The sequence below is a fragment of the Dama dama genome, chromosome 6 (genome assembly GCF_033118175.1).
Source record: "Dama dama isolate Ldn47 chromosome 6, ASM3311817v1, whole genome shotgun sequence".
NCBI classification, from domain to species: domain Eukaryota; kingdom Metazoa; phylum Chordata; class Mammalia; order Artiodactyla; family Cervidae; genus Dama; species Dama dama.
Window position 1 is genome coordinate 47,695,288 of NC_083686.1, and position 27,131 is coordinate 47,722,418.

Below are 27,131 nucleotides of genomic sequence, written 5' to 3' on the forward strand. Positions count from 1 at the left end.
TCTAACAAACATTTCTCCATGTGCTTTAATATAGCTTATATCATCATTATGATAATTGTGATACAGGATAGATACTATGATATTCATTGACGATTATTGGACACTTAACCTACATTTTTGGAAACTCAGAAAATATATGTATTATATGGGTAAAATTTTTTATAAAAGAGCACTTGAATTTTTATTGTTTGACACTTTGACAAAAAGGGGCAGCATTCTAAAGACTGAACAATGGTTTTCAAAGAGTGGTAAGTTTCCAAAATGAAAGGAGGGAAACTCCGTAAGATCTGGCAGATGCAAAAAAGAATTCAGGAAGCATTTTGCAAGGGCCTCCCATAAACAATAAGAGTTTTTGTACAAAAATTCTCACAGGAAGCTAGCAAGTCTATTAGTTATGATGCTCTAATATTTATTCATGGGTAGAGTGAAAATTAACAAAAAGTCAAATAGTTTTTCCTCTTCCCCATAAACGTTATGGAGGGAAAAGAAAATCTTAGGAATATTCTAATTTCTAAGCCATCTTTTAAAATGGATGAAAATGGATCAAGTACTGTGAAATGCAATGAGTTTTTTAGACTCAATTAGAAGTTTGTACAAGTTCTTTATAATGTCAAATTTATTCAAAGAACTTTCATTCTGAAGTTATAACTCTCTCTAATCAATTTTTGGTTTTCAGATTTTCTTGTTTTATGAGGTAACCTTCCCAATTTTGGTTTTTAAAATATTCTTATTTTATGAAATAATGGGGAGAATAGGAAGATGATTTATTATATTTATTTTTATACCACTACTTTCTGAAATAAAAAAGTTGTTAAACCTATATCAGTTCTCAAAAATTCCTTGCAAATTTTATTGGTCATGAAATAAAAAAGTCTGGGAACCTATGATCTAGACTAAGTGCAAAAATAAATAAGATATACATAAATCTATGATAAGATAGATTTACAATAAAATATTAAATAATTAAAATACTCCTAAAATAGTGCTCTGGTTAATTAGATTTTCGCATTGTAGGTTAACCTTTTTGTCTCAGCCTTGTTCATTCAATTTGACATGCATTTATTAAAAGCCTTCAGTTATGTGGGGCATTATTCTAAATGATGCTGATGCAAAGGTGTGTATGTATGGCCTTTGCTTGTTGAAAACAAACCAGATCAGTGCAAGAGGCAGAAATAGAAACATTTTAAATTCTGTCTTTAGTGTGATGTGCTGTGCTGGGCCAGGTCACTCAGCCGCCTTTGACTCTTTGTGACCCCATGGACTGCAACCGCCAGGCTCCTCTGTCCTTGGAACTCTCCAGGCAAGAATACTAGAGTGGGTAGCCTATCCCTTCTCCAAGGGATCTTCCTGACTCAGGAATTGAACTGGGGTCTTCCACATTACTGGAGAAGGCAAAGGCAACCCACTCCAGTGTTCTTGCCTGGAGAATCCCAGGGACGGGGAGCTTGGTGGGCTGCCGTCTATGGGGTCGCACAGAGCTGGACACGACTGAAGTGACTTAGCAGCAGCAGCAGCTTCCACATTGCAGATGAATTCTTTACCAGCTGAGCTACCAGGGAAGCCCCTTTAGTGTGATACCTATAATCAAAATTATATATATATATATATATATATATATATGGTATAAAAATAATTAAAGCAGGGAGCAGGTAAAATCAGAGGCGGCTTCATGAAACAGGTAAGGCTTCTTTTAGGTTTTGATGGACAGATGCAAGAGTCTGCCAGGTAAGCATGGACGGGAAGGCTATTCCACACAAAGGAAACCTCATGCCACAAAGCACTGAGGCTTGAAAAATCATGATCATTGATATCTAAAGAGCAGCCATTTCAAGTGTCAAATGAAGGAGTAGCCAGAGAAGAAACCTGAGAGGTAGTCTGCAGTCAGATTATAAGAGACTTGTATGTTTTGGTGAGATGCTTTGACTGTATTCAATATGTGCTTGGAGAATCTTTAAAGGGTTTTAAGTAGGAGAGTACTGGAAGTCTTTTAGAAAATATATTAGTATCATTTTTTTTCCTGCCTCAGTACCATACTGAACAGCAAGTACTGAACATAATTGAATCTTTTACTGATAACTGAAGATCTTTCAGTGATCTTCTAAATGAATATTAGTTCTCATTTTATAAAAGAAGACATTGAAGTATAGAATGTATAGGACTTCCTCCTCTATAGAGATCCAGGAAATATTTTTTGAAGTTTCTTTATAAAACAAATTACTATGAACAGATTTTGTTTTAATTTGTCTTATTCTTGTTAATACTAATAAAGGGCTGGGGAAAGAGATTTTGGTGGACAGCTTTTAGTGACTAGGTTTTTTCTTAATTTTAGTATGGAAAATCACTGATTAATAGATGGTATCCACCTACATGCTGGGAGAGGGATAAAATTGTGCCACTTACAGATAGAGTTTGGAAATTCATTATACTCTTTGGAGAATGGAGATACATTCATCAATTCCCCCTATTGTTTACTGAACACATAATAATTCCTATATGAATGTTGGTGAACTGAAAAGAATTTGCAATACACATGGTAACATAACTTTTCTGAGGAAACTAAATTACTGGCTTAACTGGTAGTTCTTTGATATGGCTTACCTTTATATATAAACAAAGGGAGAATAAGAGATCATAATGTGTGAAATTTCACCTTTCTAAAACTTCACCACGTCTGACTCTTTGTCACACCATGGACTGTAGCCCACCAGGCTCTTTTGTCCATGGAGTTCTCGAGGCAAGAATACTGGAATGGGTTGCCATTTCCTTCTCCAGGGGATCTTCCTGACCCAGGGACTGAACCCTGGTCTCCCACATTGCGGGAAGTCTCTTTACTGACTGAGTCACCAGGATATCCCTATGAAAGTTTTTAACAAAGATCTATATACAAGGATGCTGAAAAGCTTTGGTCATACTGGCATAAATTGGGGGAATATTTTTTATGGCTGTGGTGGGCCTTTGTTGCTGCACACGGGCTTTCTCTAGTTGCTGCAATAGGGGGCTACTTGCCAGTTGTGGTGTGGGGGCTTCTCATTGCGACGGCTTCCTTTGTTGCCAAGTACAGGCTCTAGGCGCGCAGGCTTCAGTAGCTGCAGCACTGTGGGCTCAATAGTTGTGGCAGAAGGACTTTGTTGCTCCTCGGCTGTGGAATTTCCCCAGACCAAAGACAGAATCTGTGTCCCCTGCATTGACAGGTGGAATCTTAACCACTGGACCACCAGGGAAGTCCGGAATATTTCTTTTTGAAGAATGGGGATCTGGCTTAGAGATGGGAAACAAATGTAGGAAATATAAAGTCTCTCTGAAGGGAAAAGGGCAAATTGTCAGTTTCTCCGGGGTTAGACTTGGAGCTGTGTTCAATAACACAGAACATTCTTAAGAATGACCTGCATATGCAGGCTTGTAGATTTTCTAAATTCTTCCTCAGTGTAAAATACCAATACCAGTATTATTACCAGTAGTCTGGGTGTATAGGCTAAAACAGTAATAAATAAATTGTGGGCAAGTGTGAAATAGAGAAAAAACAATATAAATTACATTTGTTAGGTGATGATCTCAACATGGTTGGTTAGGTATAAAGAAAAGAATCCAGAGGTTACTGTAGACTGCTTTCTGGAGTTATGAGCCCAATGTGCTATTGTAACAAAATATTCTTGGCCTCATAAAGCAAGAGATTTACAAAGAACTTGAAAACTTAACCTGGATCTTGATTTTTAAAAAATACCTGTGAAGGCCATATAAATATAATCCAGGTTATTTCCTTGTCTCTTGCCCCTAATAGAAACACCTAAACCACCCACAACGTTTCCCTTTTCTCACTCTTCCATATTTAGGGTATTTCCAGGAGATTTCCCCCCTGAACTCTCCGAAAATTCATATCTACTACTGCTGTTTATCTCCCTCTTTCTGGTCCTAAATCCCTTTCGGGGGTACTGCCAAGCGCTGCCACTTTCTTGGCACCGCTTGTTTCCGCTGGGCTCTCACTGCAAATACACTAAACATCCTGAGGTCTAAAGTCTCTCTAAGTTCATTGGCAAAGGGAGGCAGACATTTAACTATTTCCCCCTAGCATTCATAGATAGGTACCAAAGCACTTGAGTACCGAATCTTAGTAGGTACAACCCTTCCGGTTCTTACAGTTCCCATGGGAAACTGGGGAGCTCCTAATACAGACCTTACCAGGCTGCCGAAGAATTCCTCCTCTTTCCATGCGTGAGGTTTTGCTGCAGGGTTAACCTTCTGGTGCCAGACTCCCCCAGTTCTCTCAAGGAATAACCTTCTGGTGCCAAACTGGGCTCAATTCAGGCTCCCCCTACACAGTTCTAGCAAGAGGTAAGGACTTCTTCAAGTTTGGAGGATGGCACGGTGGCTAGGCATCTATTCAATCTTTTCAGAAGAGTAACTTAGATCTCGTGAAAAACCCGAGATAACAACAGAGGACATGAATTAAACGGAGCTTTAAATAGAAGCGATTTAAACGAACGATTGTGGAACAAACAAGGGCAGCTCTAGGTTTTCAGATACCTTTATTAAAGCTCTTTGGGGTAGCAAAATGCCAGTGCGATCAACAGTAGGAGTAGAGTGGACAGTGAGTTAAAACTTGTTGGTTACATCTCAAGAGTGAGTACTAGAAGTGCAGGTATTCTTCCTCATTCTAACCACTCCATTCAGTAGACCGAAGAATGAGATTCCGCTGGATCCCAGCTCCAGTTCCCTGATATATTAATCATCAGGAGATTTTGAAATTTTCTTCTCTCCCTTTCCGTCTTTCCCCAATACAGACTATGAGTCTGTCTACGACCCTTACCAACATTTAATGGGAAAGGCGCTTTGAACTAGGCAAAGTGGGGAGGAGGACTTTGCGGTCGTGTTTCTCAAACCCGTGGAGAGAGAGCAATAATAGGTAAGGGGCGTGCAGACTAACTCCTTCCTTGTCCAATCAGCTGCACAGGAAGATGTCCTTTTACCAATAAAAATAAAGTTCGCTTTCCGGAGGCGGGAAGGTAAGCCTTGACTGCCAGTTCTCCAAAGCAACGACAGAGTAGAAGACAGAGAATGATTGGAGGTAGGACCAACCCAGGAAAAGGGGCGGGGTGAAGGCGGGGGTAACTCTGAGCGGCGGCTGCACTGGCCAGTGGGGCGTGAGAACTGCTGTTCCTGTTGTAGTGTTTCTCGCCAATCAGGAAGACCAGGGAGTGGGCGGGGCGGGGAAGAGGTGGGAAGAGCTCGCAGCACCGCCGGGCGCCCGTCGGGCTCTTGGGGAGAGAGAGAGAGAGAGATCCGGTTAAAATCTGGAGTCGGAGGGAGGTTTAACCACAGATCGGTTCCGATCGGATTATTCCTTAAAGGGGACGCGCCATTGTCAAGAGAACGGAGCCCGGGGCCCGAGGGCGGGGACCGGCGGCGCCTGAGGAGCGAGGCAGCTGCACTTGGACTGGGGACGGGTAGGTGTTGCCTGGGGAAAGGCGCTTCATTTCACTTTCTCTTCCAGCTCCAGAGGCGGGCGCCTGGATGCCCGCCGGCCGGCGGCCACAACCCCGGCGGGAGACGAGGTCGTTGGCCCTCGCCTGCGTTCTGATGGGGGCCGAGACGGTAGGCGGGCCAGGATGGCTGGAAGCTGCGCCGCCCGGGCCAAGACCCGTAACGGACAGTAAGCCGCGCCGCAGCCCCCGTCTCAACCGAAAACTCGCCGGAGCGGCAGCTGGTCCTCGGGGAGCGCCGCGCGCTTGGCTCCCCCGCGCGCCGGGCTGCCGGTGCGCGCGCTGGTTCCTTGCGCGCCCCCTTCCCCTCGCGCGCCCAATTCTGCTCGCGCGCGCCGCGCCCTCGCGGACTCGCGGGAGCCGCCCCGCGGGGAGGAAGGCGGCGAGGCGGAGGGAGGTCGGCGGCCACCGCTCTGCCGCCCTGGCCGTGAAGGCAGGGCTGGGAAGCAAACTTAGCGCGGCAGCTGGCGACCCCGGGCGCGAAGGGGCGCTGGGGACCGAGGAGAGTGCAGAGTCGCCAGCCGGGCCCAGCATTGTCCTGCTTTTCCTTTGCTCTGGTCTCTCCGCCCACTGCTCGCGGTCGTGGGGAGGGGTGCGGATGCGGGCGTCGTGCTCGCGCTGCTCCGGGCCGGCGGCGCACCCCCAGAGTCGGTGCCTGCTTGAGCCGGAGTCTGCCTCACCGACCCCGCAGCCGCCGCCCGTCGGGGCCAGGGAGCATCTTTGCAGCTCTCCAGTCTCCGCACCCGCGCAGGCTGCTTGGGTGCTGAGCTCTTCTTTGTAACTTTTCTTTGCCTATTGATGGAAGTTATGGCTTCCGGGCGGCAGGTTCTTTGGGCAGAACATCGTTTACTGCGTTTTGGAAAGGCTCACTTCTAGGACGAAGTGGTTCTTGATCACTGTCGGACTTTCCCTCCCATCCCAGTTTCATTCCTGGCACCTAAAATAGTTTCTTTTGTGGATTTGCATTGTAAGGGAGCTTTAACCTCTCTTAGGTCAAGATAATTTGAAAGAAAAAAAAAAAAAAAAGGGAGGGGTGCTGACGAGGAGCAAGAGCTCTTTGTAGAGAGAATTTGCCTTCACCTTTGAACTGTGGAAAGTGTTAACCTCGACTGACTGGCGGAGATTCTTGTAGAAGGAGAAAGAGACATTGCAAAACAAAACAAGAAACTTCAGATTGCTAGGGTCTATAGGATTAGGCGGAAAAAATAGAATTTTGATAGAAATGAAGTTAAACTATTTTGCCGAGCAGATACCTTCCGTGAAGTTAGTTTCTGCTACTGAACCCATAGAGATTATAGTTAGTAACAGCAGCTTGTACTATTGATAAACGTAAGAAAAAATTTCCCCCTCCATCTTAAGCATTAGTGCTCTTCTATACTTGTCAATCCCTGGAGAAGGGAATGGCAACCCACTCCAGTATTCTTGCCTGGAGAATTCCACGGATAGAGGAGCCTGATAGGCTCCAGTCCATGAGGTCGCCAAGAATCGGACACGACTGAGCGACTAATACACATACACATACTTGCTAAAGAAGTTACATTTAGAAACAGTACATCCTTGTTAGAAACCTAATTTAGAAAAGGAATATTTTCATGAGCGTTCATTTTTGACAGTTTCTTCTTGTGCAGTACTTTGTAGAGTACTTGCATGTGCAAGTTACAAGCCTATAAACAAAGTTGCGGTGGGTGTGTTATTATGTAGTCTCTTTTTGGCTACTCATTATCAAAGATAGCATTCCATCCTGTCTTTTCTTCCATTCTGAGTTATTTTGTAAAACTGCTTCTTTAGAAAACTGAATTTATTGGAACCTCTGGCCCAGTGATTGGTGTGTGTGTGTGTGTGTGTGTGTGTGTGTGTGTGTGTGTGTGTGTTTAAGCAATATAACAACTTTCCGAAGTGTTCATTAACTGTAGTAACTTTATGAGTGGTGTGAAGCATTATAACATAAATTCACAGGCTCAGCAATAACAACAGAGAAACTATACTTGGGAAACTAAAAGTCAATTTCAGAGAATAATGTTTGAGAGATGCTTTACTCTTCCTATAGAATTTTGGAAGTGTAGACATAAAAACACATGATCTTTCCTAGTAATCTTGATGGTATCTGGCATTGTATACATAATGCTCCCCTTTCTTCTCCTTTCCTTTGATAAGTATGTCAGGCAAGCTTGCTAGCATAATCTTCCTTTCCATCTCATAATAGAAAGTAGAAGATTAAAGCAAGTTTCCAAAATTCTATTTTTGTTCACTTACCAGCTTATTTAAACAATAAAGGAGAGAATTCCAGAACTTTTAAAAGATTACATATGAAGAAAGCACTCAGAATTACCTTTGAAATATCTAGGTTGTGTTTCCTGGAGAACATATTTTTCCTGTGTGCTTTTCACATTGTTTTAAACACATTGTCTTAAATATACACATTGCCAAGGCTTTTCTTGAATTGTGAAGTGTCCCTTGAGATCCCTGGGACCTAGAACTGTCCTCTATTTCTGTGCAGATTCACTCTGTCACCTAATACATTTCTAGTGCCCAGTAAATGGTTTTGTTGACTTAGGTCTTCGTGACAGAAAAAGATAGTATTCTGTAAAGGCTGCTTGAGAGGCTTATTTAAAAAAAAAAAAAAAAAAAAACACCTTTCTGAACAAGTTACACCAAAGACCAGCAGTTGGTTTAGTGTCTAGGGGAAGATATATTAATCTAGTTGCTTTTTGTTCTGTGTACGAAAGTGTGACTTAGTTGTTTTGATCCGCAGACATCTGTCGTGATGGTGATTGTTTGTTGTCCCAATTATTAGAACTAGGTTTAATCTGTCAACATCTGTTGAGTATCCATTTATTTGAGGAGTATTATGGAAACATAAAGTAGAAATGGATGACAATCATTACTCTCAAAGTTATGGAGATTAATGGGGAAGATGCAAAATTATCCTCCATTGGGAAAAGATAATGTGTATCTCATTGCAGTAACAGGTGAATAGTAACAGGGACACAGGATTCATGCCAAAATGGTAAAGCAATGGTGGAATTGTTAAAAACTTAGGTGATGTAGGAAAGTTTTCATTGTTTTGTGTAGCAAATCTTATATTTTTAAAAAATAAAAAATAAAGTATGTTTGGGGTGTATGTTCACTACTTGAACTATTTTTATTATGTAAAATATTGGTTGGGGGGCAGAGCATGTACTCTGAATTTCAGTTATTGTTACTTCATCAGTGGGATCATCCCTCTAACCCAGCTCATGTTACCTTGTCTGCAAGCTCTCTTGTTCTAATCCCAAGAGATGGCTCTTTTCTCTTGCTCCTGTAAAGTCCTTTTCAGCTCAAGCCATGCTTTGCTTATATGTGTATTTCTTCATTAGATTTGAACTTTGGTAAAAAGCATTAACAAAAGTTGGAACTCTCCCTCCCCACTCCCATCCCAGCCCCTTTTACTATTGTCTAAAGTGCTTGAGCAGTTTTATTAGCCCCAAAGCTTCTGTAAAACCATAAAAAAAAATTTCATGTTGTTTTATTTGGGGAAAGTGTATATGTGTGTTTAAAGGAAAAACCAGTTTTTTTCCTTATCACCAGTTTCACATGCTCATTGTAAAATATTGTTATGAAAAAAATGTGTAATTTAGAAACTAAATATCCCCCATGAAATTGCCTTCATCACATTATAGCTATTGATCATGGTATGGTTTGGCTTTTAATTCCAGTTTTTTCCCCTTCTTTTTTTTATTACTTTCAAATAGGAATGCCTTAAGCTGTCTTACTTGAAAATTTTAGTGAGTTACGTTTACTGGAATGGAGAAAGGTAATCAATTTTATACACTTATTTATTTTTTATTTTATATAATGAAATGATTATTATTAATTTCTTCAGCTTCGGTAATTATATTTATTTTTACCTGTTCTTAAGAAACAAGGCTTCCACCAGTATTTTTGTGTTCAAAACAAAGTCTATGATTATAGACCATAAGAATCACAATCATTTAAAAAATGGTCAAAATATGTGTCCCTGAACATTTTAAGTGTCTTTACCCTAAAATGTTTTTGGAGTACATACCGTAAGCCCAATTTCTTCTCATTTCTTGATTCTTCTCATCTCTAGAGAGACTTAAAAATTGCTCTGTAGTAGCCCCAGAAGGAATGCAGGAAGGCATTTGTTCCTGATCGGTTCTTATTGTTGCTCATTGTAAAAAGGGAGCTACATCTTAGGCTGATGAAGAGGATGATAAGATTCTGTTGTTCTGGGTGCTTCTTTAAGCCAGCCCAGAAAGGAAAAATATTTTCCAAAAGTTCCTAAATAGAAAGCCCAGCTGCAAGCAGCCAGTAGGGCTAATCAGGCAAGAAATCTCTTTTTATTCAGCAAGTTTTTATTGAGAACTGCTCCTTAATCTGTGTACCATGTAGGCACTGAGGACAGGATGATGAAATTTGTCTTCACCATGAGTTCCTCTGAGTAGGATCCTTAAATAGACAGAGTGGTACATGTGGATGAAAAATAGCATGCACAAAGTGCATTCTTAGGTGTGTTATTCAGCCGTGTTTATCATTTTGTATAGTTTCTTTAAAAGTATCCTAGCAGATAGACCTGGTATTCTGTAGGAGGTGGGTGGGGATCCATGGAGCCTGTGAAAATAAATATATGAGTTCTAAATTTTTTTTTTTTTTTTAATTTCAAACACTGTTATTGCCATGAGGCAGAATACTTGTGAAATTATGCAAATGTTGATGTATCTTTCCTTATACTCTCCAGGGATCATACATTTCATAGACCCCAAAATGATACTACATCTCTATCCTAGTAGGTGATTCCTAGTTTGCTGATAGAGTAGTAAGTAACACATTCTTTAAAACTCAACAGTTCAGTCGCTCAGTCGTGTCCGACTCTTTGCGACCCCATGGACTGCAGCACGCCAGGCCTCCCTGTCCATCACCAACTCCCAGAGTTTACTCAGACTCAGGTCCATTGAGTTGGTGATGCCATCCAACCATCTCATCCTCTTGTCCCCTTCTTCTCCTGCCCTCAATCTTTCCCAGCATCAGGGTCTTTTCCAATGAGTCAGTTCTTTGCATCAGGTGGCCAAAGTATTGGAGTTTCAGCTTCAGCATCAGTCCTTCCAATGAATATTCAGGACTGATTTCCTTTAGGATGGAAAGGTTGGATCCCCTTTCAGTTTAAGGGACTCTCAAGAGTCTTCTCCAACACCACAGTTCAAAAGCATCAATTCTTCAGTGCTCAGCTTTCTTTATAGTCCAATTCTCACATCCATACATGACTACTGGAAAAACCATAGCTTTGACTAGATAGACCTTTGCTGGCAAAGTAATGTCTCTGCTTTTTCATATGCTGTCTAGGTTGGTCATAACTTTCCTTCCAAGGAGTAAGTGTCTTTTAATTTCATAGCTGCAGTCATCATCTGCAGTGATTTTGGAGCCCCCCCAAAATAAAGTCTGTCACCGTTTTCCACTGTTTCCCCATCTATTTGCCGTGAGGTGATGGGACCAGATGCGATGATCTTAAACTCATAATGCTACAATAGATATCTTTATCAGTATTTTTTTTTTGTATGGCATGAAAATAATTGTTTTGAAAAATCACTTGTATTAAAATACAGTGTGAAGTATTTCTTGCTTTTACAAAATGGACTGCCTCCTTCCCTTGCAAACCTGTTCTATTGCTTGATCTTTGTATTTGTGGAGAAAGAATTGGTTAAGAAAGTGGCCTTGTAGGACTGTCAGTGATTGGAGTCAGCTAGGTAAGAGAGAGGTAGACGGAGGATACATCCCATGGACTTCGTAATGCAGCAAGTGTGATTTGTTGAGTTTTGAAAAGAGTTAAAAATTTAAAATAACAGCTTGAGGTATAATTTACATACTGTACAATTCACCTATTTAGATTGTATAAGTTAGTGGTTTTTAGTGTATTCTGGAGTCATGCACTTCTATCACAACCAGTTTTAGAACTCCTCAGCCCCAGGCAACGGCTAATCTCCATTCCATCTCTATACATTAGCTGTTCTGATATTTAATATAAATGAAAGATAACATTGTAATTAATGTGTATTCTTATATAAATCTGTCCCTGTAATATTTATAAATCCTAGGAGTAGAGAGGGTGCTCCAAGTTTAGAAAGATTTTCCTTAAGAGGAAATTTATCTAAATCCTTATTCGACCTAAACCTGGAGAGCATTTTGTTTCTTTCCCCCTATAAAAATCACAAGATTCATTTTGAAAGGAAAAAAAAACCCCACTCATTTTGGTGATGCTTTTTAAAAATATTCATGTAATCATTTGGTGACTCTCTACAAGTGAATAATTTATTCCTTGAGTTCTGCATACTGTACTTAAATAAAAGACTGCTTTGAAAGAAGTTGAAAGTACTTGGTTAAGTTCTAGTCATTGCAGAATGTAGTATGATGTTTACCTTACTGGCTTAGAAGGTATTGTGCAACTTGTCATTTATTTGATCAGAGATAAATAAACTTGCTGTGTCAGTTGCTTGTGATGAACTTGCATTGCCCTGCTGGAGACCTTGTAGGCACTTAGTAAGTATTTATTGGTTGCCTGATCACTATGATCACAGATGTTTTCATCAGCTCCCAGTCCTTATTTTCCAGCTTGTTAATAATAGTAGTAGCCACATTTATTGAGTACTTAATAAGTAATGTGATAAGTACTTTATATGTACTATCTTTTAAAGTAAAAGGATGTAGTTTATTTTTTGAAAATTTTCTGTCATTCTCCTTTGATTGTACTTTTACAGACTTCTGGTCATTTTTTTTTAAAGGGTATTTTGAATGACCATTTTTAATCAAACCTAAGACACTTTGATGCCACTGCGTTCTTGATCTTTCTAGGAAGTGTCAACATACAGTTTTTACCAAGTAAATCTTGCTGTTGGGTAACAGCGGTTGTGAGATACATTGTATTTTAGAACAACCATACTTCAGAGAGGTTGAAGTGATGGTGGTGTTTTTTTTTTAAAGACTATCTGGGAATTGAAGACAGGATACTAGTTTGTTCATTTCCTGCAGTGCAGTTTTGTTTTTTAGGTTGTAACGCATTCACAGGTATGCCTTGTTGCCTTCATGAATTTCAACATGATATTTCAACTTCTCAGGATTCCTTGTTGTGTTTTGTCCTCTTTTGTTTTGGTATGTCTCTATTTCATGGTAACATTAGATGTGATGTAACTTAGTTCAGTACTAAAGAATGCTGGGAAGATAATTTAAATGTGGTTTTCAATTTTCTTCTCCATTAGAAAAAGTTAAGATGGATAATGCTGTCTATAATACTGTTTAAAAAAACAGTACTACTTTGGTGGTTCCATTCATATGTCTTGGGTGTCAGTGAACTCTTAATGATGTATTTGTAGAATCTCCAGTCATTAATCTCCTCAGTCAGCAATATACAGATCACCATATTTTTGTTCATTGGTGAAACTATTCCTTCCTAAATCATGTCTGGTTTGAGGGGTAGATTTGCTTATTATTTTACTGTTAACTGTATCTTTTTGTTTGCTCTCATTACACCCACCTGCAGTAGTTAACTCATCTTTCTAATTTGGTATTTTCCATGCAATAGGAAAATAGAACCCATAGCTACTTGTTGAATGGTGGATAAAAATGATAGATACAGTTCTGGGTGAGAAACCAAAGAACGTGCTCTGCGTGGAGCTTTAGTGGTAGGACCTTGTTGTGTTTTTACTGCTTAGAAGACTGTTGACTTCTTTCCTGGTTTTGGCCTCTGTTTCAGGTAGGTGGTATTTTTGCATGGCAGAAGGTGGTATAACAGGGTGGTATAATCACCTTGTAGATGTTTAACTTCCCCTGAATAATGAATGTCTTAAAATTCCATCTTATTAAGTCTAATTCAAGTAGATGGAGAATAATTAAGTGGATGGAAAGTAATTCTTTTCTGGATGTCTTGATAGTCTATTTCTTGTGATATACCAACCTGCAAACTTGTGCCCCAGGAGATCTGTATGCATTGGTTTATTATTTGCTGCAATTCAGAACCTAATGTAATTCCATGGGCAGGAATTAGAGGCTTTAAACAACTGTGGGATTGCATGTAAAATAGTCACATGTACCTGTTATCTATATATATTTAAACAGGATTTTTTGGTAATCTGTTTTCTTTGAGCTAAAATTATCTTTGTAGATGCACTTTTCTGTGTTTGTGTTGATGATGACTTAGGCTATGTCTTTATTTAATGTTCCTGGCAATACTGAATCCATAGTAATAGTTTCAATAAATACTGGTTAGACTTTTAGTCATACATTTCTTTATGGTTGTTTCACTTTTTCCTATTGTAGAACTCATGGAGTCATAGTGTTTTTAGAGCTAGACTGTCCTTGGGAATGATCTAATACAACTTCTATATTTCACAAATGAGGATGAGATTGTGACTTGTTTATATGGTTACAAACTGAGTTCTTTTTGATTCTCAAACCCATGTGTTCTAACATATGCTTGCCCAAGTAAAAAAAATGGAATAGACGGTCTTAGATTATTCTAACTTCTGTCACTGAAGTCTGTGAAACTTTTATGTCTTACTCCAACAGCATAAAAAAATGTGTCTGCATTTCCAGTATGTGTATGTCTGTTGAAAACTATATATTGTAATATTATGTACATAGTAAGACATTACCAAAAACAATGAGATAAAAATGAAAAAATTTTAGAGCAGTTTAAAATATATTGTTTCTATATTTTTGATCCTACCTAAAATATTAGTAATTTTAAAAATAAGGATGATTGAAAAAAAATTTATTTTGAAGTAATTATAAATTCACATCAAGTTGCGAAAATAATAGAAGGACTCCTGTGTAACCTTCATTCAGTGTCCCTCAGTTGTAACATCTTATATAACACCACTTATTTATAACAACATTAAACCAGGAAACTGACACTAGTTCAATACTGTTAAGTAGTTGTATTCAGATTTCACGGTTTTCAGTGCACTCATCCATGTGTATGTGTGTATAATTCTGTGCACTTTGATAACATTTCATGTCTAGTATAACCACCACCTCAATCAAGGTACAGTACTGTTCCATCACTGCCAAGAAACTCCATCATGTAGCTCAAGGTCTCCTCTTTTCCAACCCTCTGCATCCCTATTTATTGGCAAGGGGTAATTTGTTCCCATCTCTGAATTGTGTCATTTTGAGAATGTTAAAATAGAATTGTACTGTATGTAACTTTTTGAGATGAACTTTTTTTTTCACCCAGCCCAGCGCCCTAGAGAACCATCCAAGCTGTCATATGTATCAGTATTTCATTTCTTTTTTTTTTTTTGTCTTTTTTATTTTATTTTATCTTTTTTTTTCATTTTTTTTTAGTACTGAGTAGGGTCAGTGTATGGATGTGTCACAGTACACAGTTTAACTCTTCACCTGTTGAAGAGCATGAGTTACTTCTAGCTTCTGGCTGTGACGAATAAAGCTACAGTGCACATTTGTATACAGGTTTTCTGTGTGAACCTAAGTTTTTATTTCTCTGGTGTAAGTGCCCAAGAGTGTAATTGCTTGGTTGCATTGTAAGTGTTTTACAAGAAACAGCCAGACTACTTTCCAGAGTGGCTGTATATTCCCAATAGCAGTGTACAAAAGATCCAGTTTCTCTGTGTGTTTGCCAGAATTTGGTTATTTTCACTGTTTTTAAATGTTTGCTCATTCTAATAGTTGTGCAGTGATGCCTCATTGTAGTTTTGGTTTGCCTTTCCCTCGTGGGCAAATTGTGTTCCCGAGTGAGCAAATTGGGTGGTTTGTTTTTCACTGTTGAGTTTTGAGAGTTCTTTATATATTCGAGATGTAAGTCTTTTGTTAGGTATGTGATTGGCACAGATTTTCTTCCCATCCACAGATTGTCTTACCATCCTCTTAACAAGGATTTTTTTTTAAAGAGGCAAGAAAGTTTTAAATTTTCATATAGTGCATTTAATCGTTGCTTTCTATGATTGTACTTTTGGTGTCATATGTGAACTCTTCACTTAGTCCTAAGTCTCAAAGACTTTTTTCCCTTCTGTTTTCTTCTAAAAGTTTTATAGTTTACATTTTACAAGATAATCACATTTTTACCTTCTGGTTTTTTTATGAAGCACTGGTATTGGTAACAGACAGTTGTCAGCTCTCCCATTTTCTTACTGCTTATTTGTATTTTGCTGTATTAATACTATGTTTAATCTGCCTTTCTTTATAAAAAATTTAAAAATTCATCTGTGAATGATAGCATAATTCTACTGAGATTTGCAGGTATTCTTGCTTGGGCCATGCACTCTGCGGTAGATTGTGATCTAATGAGAGTGAACAGGTGAGGACAACCCAGACAATCCCTCCAGGGTGTGAAACTGCCGCCTCTCCCAGAGGGGATGTCTATCAACTGCAGGAATTCAAGAAAAACATCTACTTCTGCTTCGTTGACTATGCTAAAGCCTTTGACTGTGTCGATCACAGCAAACTGTGGAAAATTCTTAAAGAGATGGGAATACCAGGCCACCTTACCAGTGTCCTGAGAAACCTGTATGCACGTCAAGAAGCAACAGTTAGAACTGGATATGTGACGATGAACTGGTTCCAAATTGGGAAAGGAGTACTCCAAGGCAGTAATTGTTACCCTGCTTATTTAACTTATATGCAGAGTACATCATGTGAAATGCCGGGCTGGATGAAGCACAAACTGGAATCAAGATTGCTGGGAGAAATATTAATAACCTCAGATATTCAGATGACACCACCCTTATGGCAGAAAGTAAAGAAGAACTACAGAGCCTCTTGACGAAGGTGAAAGAGGAAAGTGAAAAAGCTGACTTAAAACTCAACATTCAAAAACTGAAGATCGTAGCATCTGGTCCCATCACTTCATGGCAAATAGATGGGGAAACAACAGAAACAGTGACAGACTATTTACTTGGGCTCCAAAATCACTGCGGACGGTGACTGCAGCCATGAAATTAAAAGATGCTTACTCCTTGGATGAAAAGCTGTGACAAATCTAGACAGCATTTTAAAAAGCAGAGACGTTACTTTGCTGACAAAGGTCCATATAGTCAGAGCTGTGGTTTTACCGTTTGTCATATATGGATGTGAGAGTTGGACCATAAAGAAGGCTAAGCACTGAAGAAGTGATGCTTTCCAACTGTGGTGTTGGAGGAGACTCTTGAGAGTCCGTTGGGCTGCAAGGAGATCAAACTGGTCAAACCTAAAAGAAATCAACTCTGAATATTCATTGGAAGGACTGATGCTGAAGCTGAAGCTGCAATACTTTGACTACCTGATGCGAAGAACTGACTTATTGGAAAAAACCCTGATGCTGGGAAAGATAGAAGGCTGGGGGAGAAGGGGATGACAGAGGACGAGATGGTTGTATGGTATCGCTGACTTGATGGACATGAGTTTGAGCAACCTCTCGGAGATGGTGAAGGACAGGGAAGCCTGGCGTGCTGCAGTCCGTGGGGTTGCAAAGAGTCAGACATGACTGAGCAACTGAACAACAAGTGTGTGTCTCAACATCACAAACAGAAGCCTTTCTGGATATTTTAAGCTGAAGAGATTTCATATAATGTATTAGGTGCTTACAGAATTGTTGAAGTACCTAACAGCAGGGTTTAGGGGATCAGTGCAGAGGTAACCCACCAGGGTAGCTCAGAGGGCATGCCAGGAGCTGTGCTGGAATCCATACCTGGAGCCACCTCTTCCACAGCTGGGTTAATATTTGCCTCCAGACATTCTGGAAACTGCTGGACAGACCCCGAGCTGCAACCCAGGGTTAGGAGGTCAGACCCAAAAACCTCTGCTGCTGGTGTTCCAGCTGTCCTGCTTCTCCTTACCCAAGAAGCTGGGGGATGGATGCTGGGATGATGCTGTGATATGTCTCATATTTCCACAACTGTGCTTGCCTCCCAAACAACTAAGAAGCTCCCTTTCTAATTGCCCATAGGCAGGTGGGAGGTCGAGTGAGGCAGATCTGTCATATCCAGAAGAGTAAATGCCCTAAGCAGCGTGACGCAGGGCCAGGAGAGGGTACTATTGTCAATCTCACACACTGAATATTACTAAATTTCAAATTTAAGATCACACGTGTAATATATCTTCTGCACGTGTGCTAAGTCGCTTCAGTTATGTGTGACTCTTTGCGACCCCATGGACCGTAGCCTGCCAGGCTGCTCTGTCCATGGGATTCTCCAGGCAAGAATACTGGAGTGCGTTGCCATGGCCTTCACCAGGGGATCTTCCTGACCCAGGGAGCGATCCTCTATTTCCTGCACTGCAGGCGGATTCTTTACTCACCGAGCCATCTGGGAAGGTGGCTCATTATATCTTCTAGTATTTTCTTTTTATCTAATTGGCTTGAGAATCTCTCTGAGGGTTGTATTTACTCCACTTTGAACTTAATACATTTTTGCATGACTGAGTAGCAGGAAAATAGTACGTCTGGTGAGGTCTGGTGTGATTTTTTTTCCCCAAATATTTACATTTATCTTATTTCCCAAGTTTTGAAATCATGCCTTCCCGTATTTATAAATATGTACAAGTATAAAGTGTTACTGTTTTGGGAAACACTCATTAAATTCAGTCAGTATTCTCTCTACTGTCTGGACGTAAACTTTCTCTCTTACACCTATGTTTTCCCCAGCTCTCCCTGGAGAATTCTGTAGAAGAGGTGGGTTTTCTCATAGAACTGTACTTTGGTGTCAGAGGCAGTACCTCCAGCAGCCATCACTACTTTGGTATCTGTTTGTTGAAATAATTATGAAGTTTGGTTTGTTTTACTGCATACTTTGAATTTTATTTCTGGGTGTAACAAATTTTGGCATAAAACAAAAATTGAGACCTGCAGATATCTTTCCAAAGACTGACTTTATATGGTCTGTAATGGCAGTAGATTTAAAATGCAATAAAATAAGTTAAATGAAAAGTTTTGAATATGTGCTCATGTGCATTTTTTTAGTGAGAAATCCGTAGCTTCTTCAGATTCTCAAAACAGAAGACATGACCCAGGAAAGATTAAAAATGGCTGCTCTAGAGGTATAAGTTCAATTAAGACATTTGCCAATCATTTAACAGCAAGGTTTCTGCTGTCAATCACATATCACTTCCCTATCACCATCATGTATCTGTAGCCTTTTTTCAGTGCGTGAAAAGATAATTATTGTTACCCAGGTATTCGGGGAAGGCCTGAGGAGCATCCTTACGATTCATCATTAGATGAGCAGGGACACCTGGACGTCAGTTATATCAACCCAGTAACCTTTTTTTAAAAAATAGGATATGTTCCCCTATGGCTGATGGTTTCCTGAAAAATAATGTCTTATATGTGTCAAGACATATTAAATTGTTGATAATATGTAGTTCCGTATATTACACTTTGGGGGAATTTATCTGAATAGTTGAAATAGTCATAAAAATAATCTACATGTTCAACCCTAGAGCCTAAAATTGTACAAATTGGGAAAGAATCTATGACCTTAAACTCTGTAATCCATTTAAAATAGGTACGAGATGATTCAGTGACACATGACTTGTTCAATTTTCACATACAATGTGTCACCTTTTCACATAGTTTTAGCCTTGTTTCTTATGACCTCTTCTCATATGCTGAAACCTAAATGGAATGTGGCATGGTTTGTAGAGGTTTAAAAACCCTCTCTTTAAACAAAATCATGCAGAGAGATCTCTAGTGTAAAGTAAGGAATGGAGAGAGAATTTTGTGATTTTAGTTGATGTGGTGGTGTTGAGTCGCTCAGTCGTGTCCTTCTCTTTGCGACCCCATGGGCAAGGTCCTCTGTCCTCCTGTGTCTCTCAGAGTTTGCTCAAATTCATGTCCATTGAGTCCGTGATGCTATCTGGTTGATGTAGGGGTCAAGAAAAGCCTTACTTTCTGTACATTTCCTTTTATATCCCTCTCCCTCTCCAACATGCACAAATGGAGTTGTGAGGGTTTTAGAAACAGGTGGACCTAATGTAATCACAGGACTTTATTATCATTATTATTATTTTTTCATTTATTTTTATTAGTTGGAGGCTAATTTCTTATAATATTGTAGTGGTTTTTGTCATACATTGACATGAATCAGCCATGGAGTTACACGTATTCCCCATCCCGATCCCCCCTCCCACCGCCCTCTCCACCCGATCCCTCTGGGTCTTCCCAGTGCACCAGGCCCGAGCACTTGTCTCATGCATCCAACCTGGGCTGGTGATCTGTTTCACCCTAGATAATGTACATGTTTCGATGCTGTTCTCTCGAAACATCCCACCCTCGCCTTCTCCCACAGAGTCCAAAAGTCTGTTCTGTACATCTGTGTCTCTTTTTCTGTTTTGCATATAGGGTTATCATTACCATCTTTCTAAATTCCATATATATGTGTCAGTATGCTGTAATGTTCTTTATCTTTCTGGCTTACTTCACTCTGTATAGTGGGCTCCAGTTTCATCCATCTCATTAGAACTGATTCAAATGAATTCTTTTTCATGGCTGAGTAATATTCCATGGTGTATATGTACCACAGCTTCCTTATCCATTCATCTGCTGATGGGCATCTAGGTTGCTTCCATGTCCTGGCTATTATAAACAGTGCTGCGATGAACATTGGGGTGCACGAATCACAGGAGTTTAAAAGAAGCAGGAGCCAGTGGAGTCAGAATCAGAGAGATGGCATCATGAGAAGGAAGAAACCCAGGCGTTGTGACTTTGGAGACAGAGTTGCTGACAGAGACAGAAGAGGGCTGTGAGCCACGGGAAGTGGGCAGTGTCCATAAACCAGGAAAGGCAAGAGAGTGGGCCCTCCTGAGAGCTTCTGGACAGGAACACAGCTCTGTCGACACTTTGATTTTAGCCCCATGAGACCTGTTTTGGACTTCTGACTTCTGGAACTGTAAGACATGTGTTTGTTACCACTAAATTTTTGACTGCAACAGCAGGACTCTGATACAGAGCTTACCTGATACATTTTAGAAGTTAAGTGGACACCGCCTGCTGGGCTTATCCTTGTCTGCTTCAGCATCTTTCTCTGTACCTAGTCTTCCCCTTTCAGAAGGGGAAGAACCAGAGGATCCTAAGATATCTTCAGGTTTATCTGATAATTTTATTTTAATTCTTTATTGGTTTATAATATATGTGATATAAATTAATAAAAGAATCAGAGTGCTTACCTTTTTTATGTTGGTTGTGAGGAAGTTAGAAAAGAATGCAGCAGGACCCTATTGTAGATAATAATTATCAAACTGTTAACAGCAGTAACTACCAAGTATCAGATGATTGAGTGACAAGTGAGTGGTAGGAATGGTAGGTATCATGAAAGGGCAAAGTAGCAGCTATATTAGACTGGAATAATCTCGGAAGGCTTTGTAAAAGAGATTTTCGAGCTAGGAGTATGCTCTTAAAGGAACTGGGGAAATTGGTTTCAATAAGATAATCTGTTATTAGAAACAGAAAACTTAGAAAATTGACCTGTTTAATTATTTTGTTAATTTTGTGAACACATAATGGGAGAAATATTTTTTTCCTATTGAACTTTTTATGGTTGAGAAGAAACTCTTGTAGAACTTAAAAAACTTATAAATGTAAAGTACAGTAAATTGGCCACATATTTGTCTTGATGATGTGGAGTACAACACGAAACGTTTTTATTCCCTGTGTTGTTTTGAGTGATCCATACTGCCTAAGTGATACATACTGCTTTTCCATTGTATTTTATTTTTTAAATTTCAAAATATGATTGGAAACCTAGTGTGATCTTATCTGAGTTCCTTGTGTTATAAGTACTAAAAACACTGACCATGATTACATTTTTGAAAGGATGGTGTTACATGGGCTCACTAAAGACAGTTATGTTAGACTAATCTTACTTTCTAGATAGGCTTATTAGACTGTGGGTCAAGAGACTGAATCCACTATAACTGGATTTTAGCCAAAGCATTTTATGAGATGTCTCTCTCTGAGCTGAATGGCCTTGAAATTGGGTGGGAGTGTGACTGGTTAAGTAGCAGCTCTAAAAATTAATAATGAATTGATGACAGCTGGAGAAAAATTTCTAGTTGACATGCTGAAAGTCACTGTCCATATTTTTGTAATGATGTGAATGAAAATGTTTATACCATGTTTATCAAATTTTTGGATTAAATGAATTTTTTAGGGTTAACTTTTGGGAAAATATTTCTGACTGAAGTGGTAGGTCAAGGTTAAGAAGCAAGCTTAATGGGTCTTGATGTGAAATCCTGTATATGAGTTCAGAAAACAGCTGCATAATTATAGGGGTGAGGGACATGTGGCTGAGTACAAGCAACTTAGGTATTTTAACTACTGTAATAAATTCAATACGGATATAAAATGTGACGTGACTAGAAGAGCAACTTCATAGGAGCATTGTCTGGATTACTGGGGGAGGTGGTTCAAAAGAGGAAAGGTGTTCGTCTTACTGAATTCTGTATTGTCAAGACTGTACCTGGAGTATTGTGTTGGGTTCTGGGTGTGACATTTGAAAATGAGTCGGAAAACAGAAAATAACAAGTTTTGACGAGACCGTGAAGAAATTGAGACACTTGTACATTGTTGGTAGGAGTTTAGGATAGTATAGCTACTGTGGAAAACAGTTTGACCTCAAACAGTTATATGACCCAGATGTTCCATTTCTGTGTGTATACCCAAAAGAATTGATGATAGGTATTCAAATAAACACTTGTACGTGAACGTTCACAGCAGTACTTACAAAGCAGTTGCTCTAAAAGGTAGAAACAACCTAACTGTAATCAATGGATGAATGGATAACCAAAATGTGGCATATACGTACACGGGAATATTATTCAGCCTTAAAAATGAAGTACCGATAATTGTTTCAAAGTGCAGGAATGCAAACATTGTGTTTGGAGAATGAAGCTGCACACAAATGATGACATCATATAAGTCAGTTAATATGAAATATCTGGGGTAGGTAAATCCTTAGACATAAATCAATTTAGTGGTTGCTAGGGGAATGGGGAATGACTGATTGGAAAATGTTTTGGAACTAGATAAGAGGTGTTATTGGTTGAAAAACACTGAATATAGTAAAGGCCGTTGACTTGTATACTTTAAAATGATTATGAAAGTGTTAGTTGCTTAGTTGTGTCTGACTCTTTGCAACCCCATGGACTGAGCCTGCCAGATTCCTCTGTCCATGGGAATTCCCAGGCAGGAATAACGGAGTGGGTTGCCATTTCCTTCTCCAGGGGATCTTCCCAACTCAGGGACTGAACCCAGGTCTCCTGCATTGCAGGCAGATTCTGTACTGTCTGAGCCACAAAGGAAACCCAATAATCAATACTCTGAAACTGACTTCCTTTTTTCTTTCTTGGTCATTAATTCCCCACCCAGGTATCAAACCCCGGCCTCTACCGTGACAACCCAGAGCCGTTACTCCTAGAACACCGGGGAATTCTCCAGGGGATCTTCCCAACCCAGGGATTGAATCCAGGTCTCCAGCATTGCAGGCAGATTCTTTACCATCTGAGCCACCAGGGAAGCCCCTTAAAATGGTTAATTTTATATTATGTGTATTTTAGCTTAATTTTAAAAAGTGTCAGTACATATGGATAGTATTGAGAGTCCAGAAATAAGCCCTATGATCAATTGATTTTTTTATTTTTTTATTTGACTGAAGTACCAAGACAGTACAATAGGAAAAGAAGAGCTTATTCAGCTGTATTGAGGCATTGGAGATCCCCATGCAAAATGGATTTGAATCCCTTCCTCACACTGTAGACAGAAATTAACTAAAAATGGATCATAGGTCTAAATGTAACAGCTAAAGTTAAAACACTCTTAGAATAAAATTCGGATAAATTTTGGTGACCTTGGGTTAGGCAAAGCCTTCTTAGATATGACACAGCCACAAGCAACAAAAGATAAAATAGGTAATTAAAAACATCTGTGGCTCAAAGGATACCATCAAGAAAGTGAAAAGACAACCCACAAAATGGGAGAAAATATTTGTATCTAGGATATATAAAGAGCATTTACAACTCAACAATAAAAAGATAAATGTCCTAATGAAAAATGATGAATAAATTAATGAATTTTATAGTATGCGAATTATCTCACTTAAAAACTGTTTAAAAAATGATTCAAGTGGAATATGTTTAGCGGTTTCTAGTCTTACAGGAATGGGAATCAAACTGAAATCCTGCTTTTCCACCGCTTTTCCTTTTGCCCCTTCCCATTCCATCTCCTAACTTCCACCAGCTCTTTTATCCTGAAAGGTTGTAAACAATTTGCATTCCATTCTGTAGCGTTAATTAAATCTTTGGTCCTTTGTGTTTATGTTGGTGATATATCTTTTAATCATCATGCAAATATTAATTGCAGAATGGAGTAGTGAGTTTATGGTTACATTTCTCTCTCTACATGTTTATCATGAGCCCATGCCAATAGAAGGATTATATTCCTAGTAAAAAAAAAAAGACGAATGGATTCTTTCCTCCTGTAATCTGTCATTTGTTCAAAATCATGTCATATGTGTATGTTTTCATACTTGAACCATTACTTCCTTAAATAGCTTTTTTACTTTTCCTGGTGTGTCATCTTGGTTGCTTTTGGCAGCGTTTTACAGAATATCCACCCACAGGTGACATATCTGGTGGTTCTGACCCTTCTCTTATTCCCAGTGGCTGCTGTAGCTCCCAGGCCCCTTTTGTTTCACTTACTAAAAAGCAGGAGGAAGGGAATAGGATGGCTACTGCTTCTTTTGAACCTTCCCCCCTTTAAAATATATTTTTGAAAAATTTGAAACATCATTTTAACTATTGTTAAAATAGTAATACAAATTGTCTTTCATCTAGGTCTATCAGTTATAAACGTTTTGCTATACTTGCTTTTCCCCCTCTTTATTTTTGTCTCTATGTATCTAGATCTAGTTGTCTATTTTGGTGAATCTTTTGAGAGAAAGTTGCAGAGGTCGTGATTCTTTGCTCTTAAATACTTCATCACATATCACATAAGAAAAGGTGTGATCATGGAACAGTGATTGAGTTAAGGAAATGTAGTTGTCACAGGTTGAGTTCTCTGGGAAGCAGATGCTGAGCCAGAATTAGGATTGTACCAAAGTAGAAAGGAGCAGGATTGGGCAGGTGGAGCTGTCAGATTGTGGTGACGCCCTGCCCGCCAGTACAAGAAGCTGATCTGGAGTTAAGACTGTCCACTAGGAGAGTTTTATGCCAGGCAGAAGGTGCTTGGCTTGTACTTAAATTTGTACAAGTATACTTGTACTTGCCTTTCTCATTTGTGGGTTGGGAGCCCTCCAGAGAATAGTGAGACCCTCTCTTGAAGGCTGAAGCAAACTCTGATGAAGCCTACAGCTTAGCCACACTCCCCACACCCGGTAGTGAGTTGTGGTTGTGAGTGGTAGATTTCCATATCTACCACAAACCAGTACTATTACCTAATATACAGAACATGTTCGAATTTACCAGTTGCCCAATAATGCTTTTTATGGCAAAATCTTCCCTCCCACCCATCAGATCTCTTTTTACCTTGGAGGAAAGTCTTTCAAGCTTTCCTTGAAGGAAGCCCCCCAGCTGCCTTTCCTGTAAGTCTCATTGGCTTAAACTGAGTTGCTCTTTTACCTCAGTTGCTCAAGCCAATTGCTGACAAAAGAGAATGCGATTTCCAGGACTAGTTGAGACCTGTGGTGGTTTATCCCATAGATCTGGGGGAGGGACTGCCTGCCATCTCTATTTCTGTGTTTCTCACCTGATACCTTAAGGAAGAAAGAAAAAAGAAAAAAGTTAGTTTCCTTTAGCAAGGAGTAAGGGAGGAAAAGCTGTAGATGGATAGCATTCTGTTGGAATTTTTGGTTGCATATCTTTTTTTTTTTCCTTCTGTTGAAAAAAGAAACACATGCATTCCTATCATTAAACCGGCTTTTTAGTTATTCTCTCTTTTGAGCAGAATCCATTCGTTTCTTCCTTTCATGGAGCTTACTAATTTTCTGTTTTAATAGGATGAATTATTGTCTAGTCCTGCTGCATAGTTGCCGTTCTGGGATTTCTTTTTCATTTCACTCTTGGATCATTTCCACTGTTTCTTGTGTTCTCACATCCACTTTATTGGTTTCCATTCTTGTTTGCTGAAGAACACCCTCAAGTAATGTTCTTACATGTCTGAAAATGTCTTTATTCTGCCTTCTTACTTGACTGATCTTTTGGGTGTAAAAGTCTAGGTCAAAATTACTTACTTCTGGGAGTTTTCAAGACATTACTCTGTCTTCTACAACTGAGAATTTGATTTTAGGTCAAATTCTTATTTTTGTTTTTTTTCTCAAATCATTTAGAATAATTTTTTTTTTGGTTATGAAGTTTCACAGAATTTGATTAGATGTCTTTTTCATGAAACCGAGAGTAGGTCGTTTTCTTTTATTCATTCATTTTATACCTATATTTAATTTCTGATCTTCTTTTATTCTGAGTGATGTTCACATCCGTGTGGGTGGTCCTTTTAAAAGCCCTTGACAATACCTTTGACAGACACTGCACTTACTAGTTGTTCTCTTTCTTAAGGCCAGTTTTGTTGAGGTATTTGTCATTCACAGGCTTCATGGATTCCTCCCCAACCCAAAGGAGGCAGTTGGTAAATGTTGCTCAGTCAATACTGTTGGTATCATTCTCCTTGCCAGTGATTGCTTTAAGCATGGTGACGAATAAAAGAAGTCCTTCAGGAGTCTGGTTTCCTTGGGTTTATGAAGACACACCCCTTCTTTTGGGTGTGGTCATGTGAGCTCATGATACATGTGGCCATTTCGAGTCATTGAGAAGGAAGCGTGATGATGCATGACCCCAACTCAAAATTAACTTGTCTAAAATTGAACTCCTGATTTCCAGTTCTCTCCCCCAATTTTTCATTCCATCTTTCCAGTTGCTCAGGCCAAAAAATCTTGCCCTTATCCATAACTTTATTGTACGCACATAGAATATGCACAGCCTGCATCCTATTCATTAGTCGATCCTGTAAACTCCCCCTTCAGGTTGTATTTGCAATCTTACTGCTTTTTCCTATTGACACCACTGCCTTCCTGGTGCAAGTCACTGCCATTTCTTGCCTGGGTTATCACAGCGGAGTGGTGGCATTTTGTCAGGGTTCAGTTAGACAGATGTATGGGTTGCCATAGGCCACGATGAACATCAGGTTTGCTTAAGAGGGTATGAGACAGGAAGCACAGCTTCCCAGCAGAGAAGAATCATGTAGTCTCTTTGGTAGGAGTCCCTGTTAGCACTCGACACAGAGAACCGCCAGCTCCAAGTGAAGCCTAGGTATGAGTAATGAGACTCATGGTGTGTAACTAACTTTACTTAGGAGCCCCATGTTCCACAAGAGCCGTTGTCTTATGTAACAACCCATGAGCATAGCTTCCAGGATCCCTACAAGGTGCGTGCCTAATTATAGGAGCCACTGAACTAGGAAACCAGCATTACAGCCACTCACCAGGTGTTTATTGTCTCAATCCCAGACAACTTACCAATGGTCATTTTTACCGTAAGTGATGTTGCCTAGTAACACGGCTGGCATTCTGCCTGTATGGTTTCCGGGGGAACAGAGCTAGAATATGAACTGAAATCAGGAGCAATTTCTCATGCTCAAAGACAAGGCTTTTGCTAACACTTCAGTCACAGATAGGCCCATACCGAGAGTTC

The 27,131-nt window shown here is 39.6% G+C and overlaps 1 protein-coding gene across 6 annotated transcripts in view; it reads left to right on the forward strand.

Annotated features, from left to right (window-relative positions):
* Positions 1 to 27,131, forward strand: part of FRYL (FRY like transcription coactivator) — a 300,909-nt gene that overhangs the window by 39,497 nt on the left and 234,281 nt on the right. For 3 of the 6 annotated variants that reach the window (XM_061146009.1, XM_061146008.1, XM_061146003.1), the window contains exon 1: positions 5,207 to 5,441. The exons of 1 other annotated variant lie outside the window; for it this stretch is intronic. The gene's annotated coding sequence lies outside the window, so the exon portion shown is untranslated. Of the gene's footprint in view, positions 1 to 5,206; positions 5,442 to 9,208; positions 9,271 to 27,131 lie in introns of those variants that run through there. 2 more of the 6 variants (XM_061146004.1, XM_061146005.1) reach the window with 2 other exon arrangements.